This window comes from Apium graveolens, chromosome 11, assembly GCF_009905375.1.
Source record: "Apium graveolens cultivar Ventura chromosome 11, ASM990537v1, whole genome shotgun sequence".
In the NCBI taxonomy this organism is placed as follows: domain Eukaryota; kingdom Viridiplantae; phylum Streptophyta; class Magnoliopsida; order Apiales; family Apiaceae; genus Apium; species Apium graveolens.
The window spans coordinates 85,794,266-85,799,893 of record NC_133657.1 but is presented as its reverse complement, the minus strand read 5'-3'; positions in this window follow the sequence as shown (position 1 = coordinate 85,799,893).

The following is a 5,628-nucleotide window of genomic DNA, read 5'->3' as shown; positions in this document are numbered from 1 at the left end:
CCGTTTCGCAAATCATTTCATTTGAGACAGGTACCTTTCGAAGTTACTTTTCCCCAAAACAATTCGAAAACAGTAATTTTATAAATACAGGGGATACGTAACCTAAAACGTTTCTGTTCCATTACGAAAATAAAACATTTAGCTATTCATAAGCACTGAACCATAAAAGAATGGTCAGGGGTACTTGCCTTGTAACGCTTTACAAACCCTAAATAGCTTTCACGCTGACTTTGATCCTGGAACAACTTAACTGGGATCTACAATTACAGAATACCCTAATTAGTTATACCGACATGCTTGATATCCTCAAATCCTAATAACCCAAATCCGACAACCCGACTCGTATTATTATTATACACATAATCATGTAATCACATTTCTCGAGCATAAATAGGAATAACACGTAAAACATAATTATGTACGATTACAAATATATTTTAGAAAATTTTGGCAGCAACTTCTTTATTTATAAGACTACCCGTCGATTATAATCGACGTCAACAATTCTCAACAATCCACAACATTATTCCGCACAACCCAATACCAATCAAACTTAGTTATTTAAATCCAAACATAATTTACATAATTATTTTATTTTATTTATTTATAGAATTTAGGACTCAGAACATCGTCATCACCGTCCACCGTTGACTCACCGAAGTTCATCGTCAACGGCGGCATAATTTATTGGTACCCGATATATTACGGGTTCCCAAATAAATTATACCGATTATTTTAAAAGTAATTCCTACACGAAAAATTAATATGACGAATATTAATCAATAATTCCCTGCAATAAAAGGAATTAAATTAAAAATCTGCACAGTCCAAACCAACAACACCCAAACAGCCCAACAAGGCCCAACAACAAAAACCCAACTGCAAAAACAGGCCCAATCAGTAAGGCCCGAAATGTCCGGCCCAACTGCAATCCCAGTCCACAGAGAAATACCGCACACGGCCACAGCACACGGCTGCAACCACGCCAACACGCACGCGCCACCGCGCAGAGCACACACACACACAAACATATATACACAACACAACACAACACACATATAAACATGTACACATTTACATGCATATATATATGAATCGAACCTGCCAAGCTAAAATAAGCGGCGGCTCACTGGAGTAACAAGCCGGAAAACAGAAACGGCAACAGAACAGACAGCCAAAATACAGAGAAAACAGGAAACGGGGAGGGAAATAATCAAGAGAAGGAGAGAAGAGAAAAGGGAGAACGAGAGAGATGGAGTGCGAGAGAGGGACAGAGATGAGAGAGAGCGAGAGAGAGAGACTGAAATGGCACAAAAGAAAACAACTGCAGCCAACACGTGTCCTTTGAAAATGGGATACGTGTTGGTTTATTATTAATCCAGACTTCTGAATCCCCGGAACCCCGTTTATATCTCGACATTACACTTTTAACGAACCAAGTAATATTGATAACATATTGGAATAGATTCCAACCAATCCAAAAAGAGTCGATATACTCCGAAATAATTAAAACATAACTTTCGAAATTTTAAACTAATTTTTAAAACACAATTTATACCCGTTTTTAACAAATAAACGAATCAACGCGCGGTTAAAACGACTTCCGAAAATTTCCAAAATAATTTTAAAATTCTCAAAATAATACGAACTTAATAAAATATAAGTTTCATAATTTTTAAAGATTCCCATAATTAAATATGGATTTTAGCATTTAACACACTCAGAAAATCATTTAAAATGAATAATTAACGAAATATTGATTTCTCAATTTTATAAAGTCCTAAAAATAATAATTGAAATTATAAAATTAGAAAACCAATTTTAAAGACAACCCAAATATTTATGGAATTAAAATTACAATAAAATCACTCTTACAAGCAAAATAAAATCACATAACTCACCAATAAATCACATAATTCCAATCCCACATATCAACAACTCATAATTAATTAAATAACAATCAATAATCGCTGCCAAAATCAATACACACCTTTTATTTATTTACTTAAACTTTTATTACACTTCCAAGTATAAAATAAAATAAAAATACACGAGTCGTTATAAATCCCCTTGTTCACAAGTGCAGTGAAGTTGTTCTTCTATAAATCCAGTTTGAGACATTATCTTGACGACTGGTGCCATTGTTAGAGAGTAAAAATTGCAGAGAGAGATGAATACTGCTTTCGAGAGAGAAAGAAATTAGAGCAGCTCATTTGAGAATGATAAAAGAAAAGTAATAAAAAAGAATTAAGCTTTTATACTATCTCAAAAATAACTGTCAAAAATAATAAAGTAAAATAAAGTAACCAATAAGAATTGCCCAAAATAGCCATTTAAAAATAAACTGTAAAAATTCCATCAATTATCCGTCGTGTTATGCTTACAAAATGTAAGTATACTCGATGGATAATGTTCAGAGAATCAACGGCTAAAAATAAGACAATTCGACGGATGAGGATAAATTAGTTATCCGTCGAGTCATAAAATATTCCAGAAAAATAATTGATTTTTGTTAATAAAATGCATACCGACGGATGATCAAACTCGATGGATAGTGATCATCCGTCGAGATGTAAATTTTGACTTAGCCAAAATTTCATCCATGACTCAAAAATCAATTAAATTTTTTGGCTACATTACAACTTGCAAACAATCCATAAAGATTCAAGAGTAATTTAGCATACCTAACTCACTTACCAACCTTGAAAAGGTGTATTCATCCAGTGGCTTGGTAAATATATCTGCAAGCTGCTTTTCACTTGGAACAAAATGTAGTTCCACAGTACCATTCATTACATATTCCCTTATGAAGTGGTACTTGATGTCTATGTGCTTTGTCCTTGAATGTTGCACTGGATTTTCAGTGATGGCAATTGCACTTGTGTTATCACAGAAAATGGGAATCCCTTCAACTTGCAAACCATAGTCTAGCAATTGGTTTTTCATCCACAAAATATGTGCACAGCAACTGCCAGCAGCAATATATTCAGCTTCAGCTATAGAAGTAGAAACTGAATTTTGCTTTTTACTGAACCAGGACACAAGCTTGTTTCCTAGAAATTGACAGGTTCCTATTGTACTTTTTCTATCAATTCTACAACCTGCATAATCTGCATCTGAATAACTAGTTAGATCAAAACCAGAATCTCTAGGGTACCAAATGCCAAGTTTTGGTGTTCCCTTGAGATATCTAAAAATTCTCTTAATAGCTACTAAGTGAGATTCTCTAGGATCAGCCTGAAATCTAGCATACAAACATGTAGCAAGCATTATATCTGGCCTACTAGCTGTTAAGTACAGAAGTGAGCCAACCATGCCCCTATAACTTGAAATATCCATAGACTTTTCAGTAGTGTTTAATTCAAGCTTAGTTGTAGTGGCCGTGGGAGTTTTTGCAGATGTGCAATCCATTAGATCAAACTTCTTTAAAAGATCATAAATGTATTTAGTTTGACTAATGAATATTCCATCACTAACTTGCTTAACTTGCAAACCAAGAAAGTAAGTTAGTTCTCCCATCATACTCATTTCATACTTACTTTGCATCAATTTGGCAAACTTTTTGCAAAGTTTTTCATCTGTAGAGCAAAAAATAATGTCATCTACGTAAATTTGAACAAGTATACTAGAGCCATTAACATTTCTAAAGAAAAGAGTTTTGTCTACAGTACCTCTAGTGAAGTGATTCTCTAACAGAAACTTTGACAAAGTGTCATACCAGGCTCTAGGTGCTTGCTTCTGTCCATAAAGTGCTTTCAAACGATAGTAAACATATTCTGAAAAATTTGGATCTTCAAAACCAGGAGGCTGACTGACATAGACTTCCTCCTCCAAATCTCCATTCAGAAAGGCACTTTTGACATCCATTTGATAGACTTTGAAATTGACATGGGTTGTATAGGCTAAGAAGATTTTTAAGGCTTCAAGTCTTGCAACAGGAGCAAATGTTTCATCAAAATCTATTCCTTCTTGTTGACAATAGCCCTTAGCAACCAATCTAGCTTTGTTCCTGACTACTATACCATTTTCATCTATCTTGTTCCTGAATACCCATTTGGTGTCCATTGGATTCTTTCCTTTAGGCTTGGGCACCAGCTTCCATACCTTATTTCTCTCAAATTGGTTTAGCTCCTCCTGCATAGCTAAAATCCAATCAGGATCCAACAAAGCTTCTTCTACCTTCTTTGATTCTTCCTTAGAAAGAAAGCTGTTGTATATACATTTTTCTTGAGTTTCTCTCCTTGTTTGAACTCTAGAAGATACATCACCAATGATGAGCTCAAAGGGATGATCCTTTGTCCATTTTCTTTGTTGAGGTAGATTAGCTCTAGATGAAGGGGCCTCATTGTTGTCTTGATGTGTGATTGAGTTTAGATTATTAGAAACTCCCCCTGAGTTAATGGATCTTTGATTTGAGAAAGGGAAATTTTTTGTAAGTGATCTATTCTAACCTCCAGCTTCTTTTGATGACCCGACGGATGATGAATTTTGAGTACCGACGGATGAAGCTGGTTGTGTTGGATTTTTAATCACAGCGGGGCATGGAAAAACACTTTTACACATACAAAATCCAAATAAAAGCATATAAATCGTGAATAAAAATTCGAGGGATCGAATCTAACCTTTTAAAATAATTCGGAGACAACGATCAGAGATCCTTAGCAGTTGCTCCTCAAGTGTGAAGCACTCCACCGGTATCCACCAAGAAAACGATGTTAAGGAGGAAGAAGGAGGTGGAGAGAATTGGGTTTTCCAAACTTTTTTTTGGGTTTTCGGGTTTGATGTGGGTTAGAATAAAATAGGGTCTATAATAGTGTATTTATAGGCAAAATTTTCAGCTGAAATTTTCCCATAAATATTATTATTATTATCCCATTTATTATTCTCATTAATAATTAAAACACCTTTTAATCATTAATCCTTTTTCTAAACACTTTAAAAATAATTCTCTCTCTTGATTTAATTTCCAAAAATTAAATCCTTAATTAATAATATTAAGAATTTTTCTTAATTAATTTATAATTAATTAAATCTCATTTAATCAATTATTAAATTTGCCAATTAATTATTTATTTCACAAATAAATAATTATTAGCCATTATTAATTAATTCCTCCACCATTAAATCATTCTCCTTTTATGGTGTGACCCTGTAGGTTCAATATTAAGCCGGTAGTAGAAATAAATAATAATAAAACTATTTTATCATTATTTATATAAATTCTCTAATTTATTTAATATGATTAATTAATTAATCACATTTATTCTACATCGTGAGTGATGCTTTTCAACATATCGCGACTATCCGGATAATATGAATTCACTGCTTAGAATACCAAGAACCTGTCAGTGAATAGTTACCGTACAATAAACTCCTTCTACCCTACAATGTCCCGATTAAATACAAGGCATGGATCTCGTGTCAAGCCTATCTAATTCAATCACTTGCTTACCATTTACTATGCGTAGTTCTATGCAAATTAGAAACTCCTTTCTAATTTCATTCACTCTGGCCCGAGATTCCTGAACTAGCATAAGTGGATCAGCCTTGAACATTCACTTCCTTCACTGGAAGGGGTAGATCCTTTATTGATCATACACTATCTTCGTGTACAAATTCCTATACCCA